The 16931-nt window shown below is 34.4% G+C and overlaps 1 pseudogene; it reads left to right on the top strand.

Annotated features, from left to right (window-relative positions):
* Positions 1-14164: 14164 nt before the first annotated feature.
* LOC150007862 (survival of motor neuron protein pseudogene) lies at positions 14165-15051 on the top strand (annotated as a pseudogene).
* The last annotated feature ends 1880 nt before the right edge of the window (positions 15052-16931 follow it).

Genomic DNA, 16931 nt, shown 5'->3' with positions numbered 1-16931 from the left:
ATGATAGTTTCAGAGGGGAAACAGGAAGGAGTAAAGAACCTCATAAGATGTTTGTACATTAATAAATTTATCAGTGTTTTCACTGACCACATGGAGACCTTGATGTGGCAGAGGGAATTTTAAATATTATATAACTTCTAAATTAAAACAATATTTACCAAATAAAGACTGCTTAACTTTCCTCTGTGGCAAGGTCTGTTCATATCTTATTGACCTTCAAATTTTTAAAATAAAGTTTATATTATTATGTAAATTTTTTCAAATTAATTCAGTCACATAAAATATGAACATTGGTCCTATGCTATTTCAGTTCATAGAATATCCAAATTTAAGATTTAGTCCTGCATTGTAGAGAATGAAAGACAAGGGCTTAAGGTGCTCAGAACATGAGGAAGTAATCAGAGTAGATATCAAATGTCAGACCACCTCAACAAGGAAGACATTGCTCTTAGGTAGCAAAACAACTTCCAGTTAGAGGAAGGAGTACACTGGACGGCATTTGAAATTCAGGTGATAACTGAGGCTAAACTATCCTCAAAAAAAAAAAATCCTCAAACCTAAATTTACTCCTCTCCTTATCTATAACCTCCTTTTCCCCCAAAGTAAAAAGTCCACTCATAAGTATACACACATACTTAATTAACAAATCCAATTAACAAAAAATTTCAAAGAACCCATGAGTACTTATTGAAAACTTGATTTTGTTATTTTGTTCATAATCTTTATTTACTGTGCATTCTACTCTTGGTAAGGAAGAGACACAATCACAGCACTCGAGGAAATAGCATAATGGAGCAGTTGGACTACAGGGACACACAATACAATGACAACATGATTGTAGGTAATACTAACTACAAGGACAATTAGTGTTAACACAATAAAGAGATTGCCATAGCTACAGCAGTCAAAAAAGTTTTCAAGGAGGGCATGAGAGGAGCTTGATTTAAATAAATGGGTGAAGAAGTGGAAAGCAAACTGTGGATGGAAAGCAGAAAGTACAAAAGCAAAGGTACATCTTGATAAAAACAAAAGAGATCTGTATATATGGACTGGGGGTAAGATAGAGAAATGATGGTTGGTTAATAGGCCAGGGTCTGACTGTGGGCAGCCTTGAAAGCCCAGCCAAAAATCATAGATCTGATGCATTGAGAAACTGGGAAACAGGAAGCCTTGGCATGTTACTTAATCAAGATCACTGAACATAAATTGTAGAATAAATTGGGCTGGAGCAGAGCATGGAGAGAAATTATGGGAGAGGAATTACTGTTAGTAGCCTGTTACTGCTTACTCTGAAGGGATTGAGGTACGACATGCTGTGTGCTAGAGTATGATGTGGATGATGGCAAAGTTTGAGGAAGAAAATCCTAGTAATAAAGAATGTTAAATATTGGTATGGATTATAGTCAGGGTAAACATAAACATTGGCTTCCCTACAAAGAGGCTGCCAGTTTCTCAGAGAACCTTTCAGCCCTATGGCGCTCTGATCCTCAGCAAAAGAGAATCACAGAGGAATTAATTTATTTCTTGTCTTCATCTTTATTCTGCTGTCCCTTACTGAGCTGCTGGAGTGCTGGCAGATCACATACTTTCTCTCTGCCTCAGTTTTAGTATCTCTGAAATATAAATTGGTTTGTTACCCATCTCACTGTGATGCTGTAGGGCTTATGAAATATTGGACCCTAGAAAATATTGGGCATTTGGGAAAAAAGAACACTTATGATAAAAAGGAGACAGAGCCACCTAAAGTTAGATAGAGACTTTTTACCTTTGATAGCTACATATTTCTTACCCTGCAGGTACCCAGAGTCCATCATGGACAAATATATCACATACACAAATTCTGAACAGTATAGAACATTGACATCCACAACTCTTCTAAAGGTGCAGAATCTCAATGGTGAGTTATAAATATAAAAGTTAAAAAAATATATATTCAAGCTAAGTAATTTTTTATGCATTTAATACTCTAGAAAGGAATGTGAAACAGATGTTAAGATAAAGCATATTCATGCAGTTGTTAAGAGGTGAAAAGAAGTAAATCATTTTCTAATAAGTAACACCACTAAAAATCAGTTACCCTCTCCTGGTCATCAAGCCTATCATTCCTAACCAAGGAGAGGACTACTGTGTGATACTAAAAGCCACATAGGAATACTTTATTCATGGATGGAAAAAGCTAATGTCAAAACAGAAAAATGAAAGTCTTAAGGAACTGCTTGTTCAACCCCTTCACTTTAAGTGGGCGAAGAATCTTATGATCTGGAGAATCAAGTGGCAAGCCCAAGGTCACATGGCTAACTTGTGAGAACTAGGATTTGAACTCTTGATCCAGGGACACACTGTTGACTTTTCAGTGACCAAAATTAGTCCTGGTGCCATTTTAGGAGTAATCATGGATGTATTATGCCTGAGATAAAGTGATATTATTTCTCTCTCTGGAGCTCCAATCTTGCCAGAGCTCAAAACCAAACAGTGACAGCAAAGTAATGGAAAAGTATTAGTAAGAAAAGGATTTGGAACATTCAGATTAAAGGTCTCCTTTGAGGGGGCCCTGGTTATCTCTAGTACTTCTCCTCATTACAAACATGAAGTCTTGGCCAGAAGGAAGGAAAGGGAGGAGTTACATTATAATTTGCACTATAGATAAAATATCTGCTGGAGGATAGATAAATAAACTTAAGGGGAAACTTTCCATAATTGAAAATATGAAGGGTTACTTCTGTGAAATCAGAAAAAAAAAAATGACAAAAACATGAGCTGAAGGGAGTGAACCTAACCTCAAGACTTTGGAGGATGGGATACTGTAACAAAAAGGAGGAAAAAACTACATCATTAAATCCATATTTTGGTCAGAAGAAACTTTCCCAATAAGGTGAACCAGTATCTTCAAAAGAAATAAGTTGCTGGCTTCACAGAATAGTAAGAATGATTCACAAGCTCAGGCTACTTTTGAAATGAGATGAGGTGTGTTCACTGTCTAGCAATGATTGGTAACCCTCAGAAAAGGAATTTAGAGTTGTTCATGTGTTGATTTGATGTAACAGTATGTAGAAGTATAATAACGTGCAACCTCTGATGGAAAACTTGCTTATTCTTCCTAAACCCATCAATCTCCACCAATTTTGTGTATTCACATGAACTGAAAAATAAAGGGGACAAATAATAAGGCAAAAAAATAAATACATTGGAAAAGTAAATCTATATCTAGTGATGATTATTCCATGGACAGAAGGATAAAAATGTGGAGACACAGATACAATTTGCAAATTTTCTTCAAATTGAGTTTCATGGTTTAATAAAATATTTAGATGATGTTGAATAACTACTTGTTTTTTCAGGAACAATTCACTCAGTATGTAAAGATAGGCAAGGATATGGGGTGTTGAAGGAACATTGGAACAGAAATTAAAAATTGCTTTTAAGTCATCCATTTCTTCCTCTGTAACGAATTGATAATTATACTTCAGCCTTTCTGAAGATTTGTTGGACCACTCAAATACTAATATGACAACAATTTTGCAATACCTAAACTTAAATAAATCCAATTCGGTATAATAGTTTATAGATATGATGACCTGATCTGAAAGTGTTAACTTGAAATTTGAAAAGGAGAGATAATTACTCAGATAAATTAATACAGTTGAGAATAACCAAAAGCAGTATATATATGGAAAGCATTAATTCAAAAGCAAAGTAGCAAGGAACAACACCAGGGTCATATTAAGTCTCAGATGATTACATTTTAATATGCGTAGAATGCTATAGTAAAGCAAGCTTAAAATTTTTACAAGAAGTACAGAAACCTGGTGTGTTAATAAGATTTGAAATGGAGCAATGAACATTGTGTTTACCAAAAAGGTATCTTTTAGAAGTGGGTTAGTGTCTACTGCAATAGAATAATACTTACAACCACTGCATAAAATTCCATAAAACATGGTACTTGGTGTTAAGTGGTAGATGGGGTTAGGACACTTGAGGCCTCAGAAATAGGGAATGTGGAACCAGAGATAGGGGATGTGTCAAGTGAAACTCTCAAACTGACTTCCCAGAAATTATAGATGGTGTCAGCATATCATAGAAGACCCCTTCCCCAACCACCAGGACACATTTACTCCTTAACTTTAAAAAAATCCATGAAATACCAGAACAAACTAGAAATAAGGATGTTTAAATGAGAATTAAAACAAAGAAAAAGAGAGAGAATATAATGGAACATTAGGATGCTTTTGATGTAGGACAACTTTGTCCTTATTAGCCTTAATAATGCCATTTTATGTCTGTTTTCCAAGTGTAAATGCTAACAGCACATTTTTCCACTCTTCAGAGTGTCTTAGTTTGAATAAAAAGCAAGTGTTGTTCCTAAGTGGAAGGTAAATATAGGCTGCAAACTCAGATCACATTTATAAATGCATAGGATACCAATTGAGAAAAAAAGAGGTTCATTGTATTTGAACCACACATACAATACTATGTTTAAACCTGGTTCCTACACATTAAAAAAAAAAAAAAAAAAAAAAAGACTAACAAATCAGAGTAACCTAGGCTAGGAAAGAGAATCAATTTAAGAACTAAAACAAGAAAACTTTTAAGTCTGACATAATATTGTTTTCATTCTTTTAATAGGCATTTTATGATGATTCAGCTGTATCTTTAACATAGTAATAGGAAGACATAGGATTTATGAATAGAATTTATGGAAAGGTAGATTTCAATGGGTTGTAAGCAAGCTCTAGCTAACAGAACAGTTGTTAAAAGGAATGAACTGCTTTGATAGCTAATGAGCATCCTGTCCTTTGTTGAGTTCAGAGGCTGGATATCTGCCAGTGATGGATGATATAGAAGGAAATCTTGCTTTCCTGGGAGTTTGAACTCTAGTACACTTAAGACTCTATGTATCCATGGCTTAAGTCTTTAGCAAATATATAGTGTGCCTTTTCTTTCAGCTCTCTACATTTCAGTAAAGGCAAATGGCCAAACTCCACTTAGCTAGCTATATATTCATAAATAAAAAATATTTATTATTTATAAATGTATGAGTAAATAATATTTATTAAGCACTGACTTTATACCAGAGCTTTCACATGTAATACTATATTTAATCCTCATAATAATCCCTTCCAAACATAGAAGGAAAATGAGGTTCAGAAAGCTTTTGATGTGTCCAAAGTTACTTAGTTAAAAACTGGTAGAACTGGGATCCTAATAAGTACCCTGTGAAACTAATCTATTCAAGTTGATTCCTATTTTGTGTTCCCAGTGCCCCTGGAAAAGGTGCTGAAATGTTCTATTGTTTTACCTCTTTCTGTATTTTCCATAAAACCAGTACAACATTGCTCTTTGCTTCAGAAAATTAAATACCAGATGATACCAGAGGAATGTGCTGTGGAGTGTCTTTCCCTCTTTGTATGTTTTTGTGATGGACCCCCCCTTCTCCCCCTTACAGCTAAAATTAAACCAGTGCAAATGTTTGTCTCTTAATGAAACACAACTGTGCTTAAAGGTCTATAGATTAACAAGGGAAAACGCATAGATAGTGTTCCTTATCTGGTGGGCACAGAGATGGTGACAGCATTGGCAATGGGAGAATAAGAGAAATAGGAATTTGTGGGGTAATATAGACAAAACAGAAATATCAGATGAGATGAGAGGAAAACCGGATAGCTGAAGCAAGGGACAAGTTTGAAAGTCACTTTCAGGAGTCATAGCAATTCAGGGATGAGCAATGATATGATTAAGACATCATTGGCCCTAGAATCATGGAAAAATAACAAATCTCAAACTTGATATGTGTGCAACATTTTATGCTTGATAGGAACATATTCACTTGCATTACCTCATTGGATTGTCATGATATCTGTGGAAACTAAGCATAGTTGTCTCCCATTTTACCAAAGAGGGAACTCCAGAGACAGGAATTACTCACTAATGTCCATAATTGGAATTAGTCTAGTGATGTTGCTTTTCCACTACATTTCTCTTATTCCACAAATACGTTATTTGCTCCTTTGAAGATCATTTTGTTTGCTCAATATAAACTCGCATATAAAAATAGATTTTGACTCTTTATAAAAATTTTGAACCAAAAGATATTAATAAAAGAACCTAGGTGTCATCTCTATTTTTAAAACCATATATATTTGCCTTGCAGTTGATGTTATTTTTCTCTGTGTATGATTATTTTGAATGAATATTTCCATTTGGTGGTTCCAGATTAAAATCTTATAAATTCTATAATGGAAAAAAAAAATGAAAGAAGCTGGTGGATTATCTTCTGGTCAAATTTTTGACCCCACCTCCCATTCCAACGTGACTCATCTCTAAGCTGCCAAGCCAATCCTTACTGGTTTTGATTGTTGTTATTAAACCAGATCATCTGCAGTATTCCATGCCAGAGATCAATGAAAGTCAGTGTTTGCTTCTCAAGATAAGCTGTAGGGAGCAAAAAGATAGTTAGACTACTTTTATAGGCAAGAAATAATTTGTCTGCCGGAAATAGAATTCAGAATTGAGCCATGTGATTTCCCACTATATTTTTTCAAGATTTTCTTTTAATCTCTAACATATCTTATAAGTACCAACATAAATAATAACATAACTAGGATAAAGTTGACAGTAATTTCTACTCATTCCTTTGAAAAGGAAAAAAACAATGTCCATTGGCCTGCACATTGCTAGGCATGGCACTAAGGACTTTGAGAGATTTCAGTGTCCTTTCTTTCAAAATGAAATGAATGATATCACATTAGAAGTTTGTTTGTTTTTTAATATTGTAATTTTTTTTTAATCTTATTCTGTCCCAGGCAGCACCTCAGCACCTTCTCACGATCCTCACATGGTATCATCTGAGTATCAGCATCGCTTAACACACTGGCTTACATTGCTAGTACTGGAGCATTAAAAGTATTCATTTGCTTTCCAAGAGCTTCCAGGGGACACTGGGGATGAGATGAAAAATGTAGCTTCACGTTGTCATAATTATGTAATGGCCTTTCCCCATGGATGAATGTATTACAAGAAAACACTTTTTCTTACATTGTACTGACTCAAAGATTATAGAGGAAACTGCAAATTGCTGGCCAAAATATACGTTCCTTTATTCCCCACAAATTAGCCCATAGCTACACTTCTACACTCTACCTTCCAGCCTCCCTTGCAGTTGGAAATGGGCATAAGATATTTTTCTCACAAGTAGATTCTTTGGGGAAAAGATGCCTGCCATTTCCAGTTCTGAAGTCTAAAACACTGGGTGTGACTTTTAATGCTCTCTTTCTCCTATATGCTGGCTGGGACTCAGGATGTGGCTAAACCGTGGATTTGACCATGCAGCCCTGGAAAATGCCCAGACATAGCAGATCTGCCCCTCCAGTTTAAACTAGTCACACTTTACTTGATAGCAAAATAGACTTATCATTTTTAAATTACTGAATTTCAGGCCATCCTAGTACAGCAGCCTATCTCTATCCTAATTAAAACGGAAGCTGACTGAAAGCTCATCAGCTGTCTGTTAACCTCTCCATAAAGAAAAATGTACCGGGTTACGTAAAGGCAAAGATTAGGAACAGGACTAACACCTCGTCATTGTCAGATTTCGAACAATTCAGTCTTCAATGCTAATAATATTAAGAAGCATCGCGATTCTCCGCAGAATTTGTGCTGCTTTCTTTTCTGTTCACAAGAACTGTGTCCAGTGAAATATAGACCTGATGGTTCGTTGGAGCCTCCGTTTCTGAGTGTCGCACGTCCAACTGTTCTTAGAGTACATGCTGCATTTTCCCAGATTCTAGAAACAGCCCGACGACCCAGTCTTCAATGGAGACATTAACTAAATTGAAGGTGATGGCATAGAACATTATTTTTTAATGAGGTTTCCTTAAAGTGAGCATATGTCAGGTAATTTTTTTTCTTTTTTTTTTCTTCTTTTTTTTGCAGAAACAGAGGAATGTCCTTGAGCTAGAAAAGTAATGTCACTTACATGTCACACTTGACAAGGATTAAAACAGTGCCTGGCACACAGGAGGCATGCAATGAATTTTGTGGAAGGAATGCCACCTAAAGGGGTGACAGATACAAACCACTAGTGTCACATGGGACACATATAGAATTTATTGGGGGTGGGCAGGGATTACAAAAAGAGAAGTCCTAGAAGGCAAGCAATCATCTGAACTCTATGGCCCTGCTGATTGAAGCAGTCATCAATGCTCTTTATTACATTCCATGGCTAATGTTCTAGTAGAGAGAGTCCCTCACCCCATGATGTATTTATGTAGCAGTGGTTGGAGAAGTAGCCATGTTTGAAAGTGATGCCTTTTGAGACTGATTTTTTTGTTTGTTTGTTTGTTTTGGTAAACCTAACTCAAACCTACTGAACCAACTTTCAACCAAACTACCAAAAGTAGGGAAAATCAACCTCCAGAACATCCCAATTTTCCTCACTAAAGAATATATAATGAGTAATAAATAAAAAGTTATATCAGTCTTTATAATCTGCTAATATTTGGACAATGTTTTTCAGTCTACTACAGGTTAGTTTGAATGAACCAGGGACATAGTTAAGAAATATTAACTACATCCTGTCTACTTCCTGGCCCCATAGCAAATAAAGATCAGTTTCCATTTATATCATATGAATTATTGCTGGCTTTAGGGGGGAAAGTCCCATTTCACTGCCAATACATTGAGTGCTCCATTCTTAAGGCTTCTCTTAGAGAACTAGCAATATGTGGATACTGATGGTGATGCTTTTTTAAATTTTATTTTATAGCTTTTTTGCAATCTGCAGATATAAAAAGAAATGTGGCAAGGACTTTATTTGAAGATGTTATGATGTTAGATCAAAGGAAATTGGTGACCTATGTAAAAATAAGATAAAAAGGAATGAATATAGTTTTGATTTCCAGAATTCAAGGAATAAAATATGCACAGAAGCCCATAAATGACTTAAAGTGAATTTAGTACAAGCATTAGGTATACAGGTCAAAAATTGTTTTTATTCTTTTCATTAAAATCAAATCTAAATTTTTATTTTTTTCTCCCTCTTTTGTTTCCATTTCAATCTCCACCATTAAATTTTCCTGTAATCAGGGAGAGCAAAGTGGCTATATTATTTAAGAATTCTGGAAGTAGTACTTTTACTTACAAAGTCAGGAAAGTGTAATTTGTACAAAGAAGGAAGATTTTAAAAATAATAATCCAATGAATCTACTTTGGTGTGAGAATAAACCTCCTCCCCAAGACATTATCTGGAAGAAACTGTAAAACAAATAATAATAATAATAATAATCAAGTACGAAAACTAAGTTTCTATTAGTAGCACAGGCATAAATGAGATGAGCAAGAACCAGAGAATGAATACCAGCAACATGAAGGAGGTGTAGCAGAGGGATAGATGTGACCAGTGATAAAGTCCCTAAGATGGAAGATGCTGTTATATGTCTACTTAAGCTAATGCTTGACATCAGATTTGAAGTTAATCCTGCTTTATTGATTCTACCTAATCACAAAACTCTAGTAAAAGCTATTCTCTACACCAATAGCCTTGTGTTAATGGTAAAATTATTTTCTACCCTGTGCTATAATTACCTCTACTGTATTCAAACCTTCATAAAAGACTCTTCTATACTCACAATGCTGGTTTAGTGCTACGTAAAAGTAAAGTAAGAGTAGGAGGCTAAGTCAAGAAAGAAGATAATGAGAGGTATTGGAGCAAAGTATGAAGCAGACTGCAGAACAGTATGACCAGAACTTGTAAATTAGTGAGATTTCCCACAGGGGTCTGATCCATCTTGTTGAATATTAAAGGAAAGGGGAACCTCTGAGGATTAGAAGACATCTGAGCTTTCTGAGTTACACCTGGGCATTTTATCTGGACTTGCCTTGGCCACTGGTGCCTACTCACCAATATCCTGAACCAAGAAATAGCCAAGATCTGAGCCAGAAGTGCATCCTTACCACAGATAAAAACAAGTAGCTGAGTGGCACATGAACTGCTGTCATACAGCAATCTGGGGAGGGTGGCAGCCACTCCCTTACCAAGCCAGTTTTGGGATATCGTTTGGAGTTTTTTTCCTAAAGATTTATCCTACATTTTGTAACGTCAGTCTTCCCAGTGATCTGATGAGCAATCCTTGTATAACTAGGTAGAGGGGATTTTGATATTTTCAGCGAGAAACCTTAACCAATACAGGGTGAGGCAAAAGTAGGTTTACAGTTGTGAGTAGACAAAACACACAGTTTAACCCTCTATTATTAGTTATTAATCATTGTATTATTTTCCATATGAACAACTATAAACCTAATTTTTCCCCACCCTATATAACAGCCTAACTCTGAACTTTCTTTTTCCAATATTTTGTATTATGGTAAAACATAAATAACATAAAATTTGCCATCTTAACCATTACAAGTGTACAATTCAGTGGTATTAAAATATTTATAATACTGTGCAAGCATCATCACTATCTATCTCCATTAACTCTTGCATCTTATAAAACTCAACTCTATGTACATTAAACAATAACTCTCCATCATCCTTTCCCTCTAGCCCCTGGCAATGAATGTTTTACTTTCTGTCTCTGTAATTTTGACTATTCGAAGTAACTCATATAGGTAGAATCACAGTATTTGTCTTTTTTGCGTGGGTTATTTTACTCAGCATAATGTCCTCAAGATTCATCCATGTTGTAGCATGTATGAGAACTTTCTTTTCAAGCTTGAGTAATATTTCATTGTATCTATATACCACATTTTTTTAATCCAGTCATCCATCCATAAATACTTGGGTTGCTTCCATGTTTTAGCTATTGTGAATAAAACCTCTATAATCATATATGTAAAAATATCTTTTCAAGGCCCTGTTTTTAATTATTTTGAGTATATACCCAGAAGTGGAGTTGCTGGATCATGTGGTAATTCTAACCTTGAATTTTTTGTATGAGATAAATCTCTTTTTAGATCAGGCCTCATCATTGAACTTCTGATCTAGGCAGATGCTCTGGTTATTTGGCTTATATTATCAACAGACACTGTAGAAAATTTTAGAGATTCATATGTAAAATTTTTAAAACTATGCACCAAAGAGAGAGAAAAGAAGTACTCTCAATACGCTAATATTAGAACACAGCTAATATTAGAACAAGTCCTGTACCAGCCTTATTTTTCTCCACCAAGTTCACCATATTTACATAGTCCACTTTTGAAAACATTATAAAATATGACCTCCTACAAGCCATTTTAACTACATATGCTACTTCCTACATTTTCTCACCCTTCTGCTTTTATTAGTTATAACATTTCTACAGTTTCATGGTGTAAAATTTTCATACTCAGTTCCATAAGCATAATTCCTACCATTATTAGCATTAGTTGAATGTTTAAATGGATTCACTGCTCACCAGGACTCCATTTATCCTGACTTCTAAATTCATATTTTGGTTGGCTGAAGTCTTTCCTCTGGTAGTTTTCATAAGAATGTTTATGAAAACAATATTTCTTGATTTCTTGTATGTTTAAAAATATTTTCCTTGGTTTTTATTATTGCACTGTGGTATAGCTAGACATAAAATATGATGATGATGTTTCTTTCCATTAAAATTTTGCAGATATTGCTCCACATTTGCTAGCATTGGATGTGATTCGAGTGAAGTTTGAATCCAGACATACTGTTTTTCCTTTTTAAATATCAGATTCCATTTTTTTTACTTTGCCAGAGGCTTGCAGGAGAGGTCTGATGCGATTACCTTCAATAACTATTTTTAAGAAAGACTTGTAGTTGATCAATCGGCATCAGTTTTTCTTGTGGCATGTTCTGTTCTCAATTGTTACAATGTCTTGACTATTCCAATTTTTTTTTCTCTGAATGTATTAGTGAAATTTTTGTCTTTTACTGGATATTAGTTTTATAACTGCTGATGCTTCAAAGTTTTTTGTATTTTCCTGCTAATTTTTTATACTTTACTTTTCTACTTATTTTTGCTCATTTGTTTATCAAATATTGCCTATTCCTGATTCCTTTTAGCTATGTCTATAATTGTATCGGCTTCCAAAATATACTTTATTTCTCTTTTTTACTGTATTTTTCCATTACCATTTAGTACTCTTATACCACTACCCTTACCCCGTAATTACCACACTGGTGTCCATGCCCATGAGTCCTTTTTCTTTTTTGCTCAATCCTTCCACCCCCTAACCTCCCCACCCCCACCCACCCCACCCCCCGCCGCCACTTAGCTATTATCGTGTTCTCTATGAGTCTGTCTCTATTTTGCTTGTTAGTTCAGTTAGTTCATGAGATTCCACATATGACTGAAAATCATATGGCATTTGTCTTTCTCTGACTGGTTTAATATACTTTATTTCTAAGGTGATTTTATGTTTCTTTCCAATTTTTGTTTTAGTGGTGGTTGTAATTGTTAATGACTTTTATATTTATATTTTAATTAAATAATGCATTAATAGTGTTCAAGATTTAGGCTGCATAAGCTCTATACCTCAGAATCACAACTCTAGTCACCCACCTGCAGACAATGAACAAATGGGCTCCTGCATCTTCTCAGATGTAGAAGCAGTAAAAATATTTTTATTTTCCCTTTTTACACAAATGGCAGCACAATCTATGCATACTATTATTCTGCATTTTGACTTTTTAATATTTTGACTCTTTCTTAGAGATCTTTCCTTATTAAACATAAAGTGCTTCTTTTTCTTTTTGCTTTCTTCTTTCTTTCCTTTTTTTAGTTCTTTCTTTCCTTTTATTGTTTTGTAGCTTTCTTTTATATATATTTATTCAAGCTTCTAGAGGCAGATATTAAAGTTGTTTTTATTCTCCTATTATAAGCAATGCTGTACTAAATAACTTGGTAGGTATGTTATTTCGCATATGTACATGTATCTTTATTTGTTGGATACATTCTTAAAGGTGTAATTGCTGGACTAAAAGGTATTTGTTTTATTAATCTGTATAGCTATTGCCAGGTTGTGATCAGTAAGCTGTCCTGATTCACACTCCCACCTGTAACATACCAGTTTTCTCACACCCATACTCGCATTGAGCATTACGAAATGTTTGCTCCTTGCCAATCTGATAGGTAAAGGATGGTATTTATTGTTGCGTTTATTTGTAGTTCTCTCATTATGAGTGAGATGAACACCTAGCCACCTACATAAGAGCCATTTGTATTTCCTTTACCTTGAACGCGTCTTTATATTTCTAACTTTTATTTGGCTACTGAACTTTTACTTTTTGTATATGTTCTAAAAATCACAAATGGCAAAAGATTTTCTACAACTTTCTAGTTTATCTTTTAATTTGGCTAATGGTGATTTTTTTTTTCCAAGCATACTATTTATGCAAAATATAAAAAATAATCTTTCAATCTTTATTTCTTTATGATTACTGAAATTCATCTTACCTAAAAGCTCTTGCCACTCCAACAGTATTATAATTTCTTTCATGTAACTATCCTTTTTTTAAAACACAATTTATTCAATAATAATAATTTAATAATTTATTCAATTTACATGTCTCTTCTCCACTATATGGGATGCTACATATGTGTACTGGACTTTTTCTGTATTTTTATTTCTGTTCCAGTGATATATCCACCCATTTTTTTTGACAATACCACACTTTTTTGACTTATGTAACTATATACTGTTATTCTTTTACTCAAAATTTTCCTTGGTTATTTATTTTTTCCATGTGAACTCAATATTCAGGTTGTCTAGATTTTCCCAAAATTATTTTGGCTTTTTTATTGTTATTGTAATAATACATTTACTTAAAGAAAATGGATATTTATATTATAGTGACCCTTCATAACCAAAAATATTATGACGTTCTCTTTTTTTAAAAGTCTGTATCACTAAAGAACTTGTTAAAGTTTTCTTCACAGAAATGCTATACATTTCTCAAATTTATTTCCACGCATAGAAATTTCTGTCTAATCATTTGATTATTACTAAGGTAATCCAACAGACTTCTGCAGCCACATCTAACAGAGAACACAGACTTGACAGAGTTAGGTCAGTCGAGCCATCCAGAAAACAAGCAGCAACGACAACAAAGCACAAAGAAGGGGGAGAATCTTAACACCGCAGTTGACATAAAATTGTTTTAAATACCCAGTTCTCAGCAAAAATTGTGAGACATGCGAAGAAGCAAGCAAGTATGGCCCGTCAGTGGAGCTTGCCACGGTCATGGCGAGAGGAGACGATAGATAGTGATGTCCGCGCGCGGGAAGACTCTGTGCTGTTCCGGTGCGGCCCGGGCCAGTGATGCTTCTGACATTTTGGATGACACAGTACTGATAAAAGCTTACGAAAAAGCTGTGGCTTCATTTAAGCATGCTCTAAAGAACGGTGACATTTCTGAAGCTTCAAATAAACCAAAAGGCACACCTCAAAGAAAACCTAAAGAAAATAAAAGCCAAGGAAAAAGAATACCACAATTCCCTCAAAGCAGCGGAAAGTTGGTGATAAATATTCGGCCATTTGGTCCGAAGACGGCTGCATTTACCCAGCTACCATTGCTTCAATTGATTTTAAGAGAGAAGCCTGTATTGTGGTTTACACAGGATATGGAAATAGAAGCAAAATCTGTCTGATCTGCTTTCCCCAACGTCTGAAGTAGCTAATACTATAGAACAGAATGCTCAGAAGAATGAAAATAAAGGTGTGATTTCAACAAATAAAAGCAAGAACTCCTCCAGGTCCCCTGGAATGAAACCAAATCACTTCAAGTCAAACATTGCTCCATGGAACTATTTTCTCCCTCCACCACCCCCCATACCAAGATCAAAACCAGGACCGGGAAAGCCAGATCTAAAATTCAATTGCCCACCACAATCACCACACTTCCTGCCATGCTGGCTGCCTACGTTTCCTTCCACACCGCCAGTAATTGCCCCACCACCTCCCATTCGTCCAGATTTTCTTGATGCTGCTGATGCTTTGGGAAGTACGTTAATTTCTTGGTATATGAGTGGCTATCACACTGGTTACTATATGGGTTTCAAACAAAATCAAAGAGAAGGAAGGTGCTCCCATTTTAATTAAGGAGAAATTCATACAGTATTCTTAAACAGGTGCAGCTCTCTCCCAAGGAGAAAAGGGTATAACGATGTGCCCTAGTCGATGTGAATGGTTTTCATCATTTTTTTCATGAACTTGGCTGAGTGACACAATCATCTGCATTGGCCCTTGCCATGTGTGGCTTTTGCTTAAATAATAAGTCAGGTGTTTCTAGGGAATAACTGATTTGAATAACTGAACAATGGAAAGGTCACACGAGAAACTCAAGGTCACATATAGTGTAGAAAAGTCAATCTGTCAACACATTTGTATATTGTAACTTTCTTAGTATGTCAAGCTTATTATTAGTGCTTTTAAAAAGACATAATTTATATTCCAGTAATGATGTAAAAGAGGAATAAAAACACACATAGTAAACAGAAACATGGAAGATATAAATTATACCTTATGAATTTAAACTAAATATAAATGGATAAAATACTATAATCTTAAGGCAAAATGTGGCAAGTTATACTAAAACATGATTCAACTATATGCTTTCTATAGGAGGCATCATTTAGATGTAAAGACACATGCTTTAGATTCAAATATACACACAAAAAGACTGAAAGTAAAAAGATGGAAAAAGATACATCATGCCAACAGCAACCAAAAACTATGTAGAGTGACTATATGAATGTCAGGTAACATAGACTTCAACACCAGATGATGACTAGAAACAAAAAGAAACATTTTATAATAATAAAAGGATCAATACATCAAGAGATATGGCAATTATAAACTTATATTCACCTAACAACGGAGCCCCAAAATTGAAATAAAAATTGACAAAATTGAAAATGGAAATAGAATGCAACAATAATATTTGAAGGTTTCAACAGCTCACTTTTAAAAATAGATAGACCAACTAAATAAAGATCAATAAGTAAGAATTAAACAACACTACAGAGCAAATGATCCTAATATACATCTATAGAAAATTCCATCTAAAACTAGCATAATGAATACATATTCTTTTTCAATGTACATAGAACATTCTTCAGGATAGACCATAGGTTAGACCACAAAACAAGACAATAAATGTACATATAAAGAATGTTCTTCAATTAAAATGACATAAAATTAAAAATATTAACAGCAGAAAGAAATTCACAGATATGTTTAAATTAAACAATACACCAGGACAACCAGTTGCTCAATGCAGAAATTATGGGAGAAATTAGAAAATACTTTGATGTAAATTAAAATAAAGGCACAGCAGAACAAAATTTATGAAGTGTAGCTGAACAATTGCTTAAAGGTAAATGTGGAAAGCAAACTAAATCCAATAAATCAAAAAATAAAATAAAATAATATTATAGGAGAAATAAATTACATACACTGAAAATAGAAAAACATCAAGAAAATCAACAAAATTAAAATTTTGTTCTTCGAAAGGTCAACCAACAAAATTGAAAATTTTTGGATAGACTGACCAAGAAAGAGAGAAAACAAATTACAAAGATCAAAATGAAAGAGGGGACATGACTACTGACTGTACAGCAATAACAAAGGTTATAAGGTAATGCTATGAACAAGTATATCCCAACAAATTTGATAATATTGATGAAACAGATAAATTCTTAGAAAGACACAAACTGCTGAAACTGACTCAAGAATAAATTAAAATATGAATGAAGTATAAGAAACTGAATTGAATCAGTAATCCAACATCCCCCTCCACCACACACACACACACACACACACACACACACATGCACACACACACACATTCTAGGACCAGATGGTTTCAGTGGTGAATTTTACTAAAAATTTAAGAAAGAATTAACACCAATTCTTCATACACAAAGTTGAAACCCTTCCAAAAAATATTAGAAGAGACAGGAAAACTTCTCAATTTATTA

Source organism: Furipterus horrens, unplaced genomic scaffold (genome assembly GCF_987537825.1).
Source record: "Furipterus horrens unplaced genomic scaffold, mFurHor1.1.pri manual_scaffold_6, whole genome shotgun sequence".
Taxonomy (NCBI): domain Eukaryota; kingdom Metazoa; phylum Chordata; class Mammalia; order Chiroptera; family Furipteridae; genus Furipterus; species Furipterus horrens.
The sequence above is the reverse complement of the archived record's forward strand: the minus strand, read 5'-3'. Positions and strand labels throughout refer to the sequence as shown.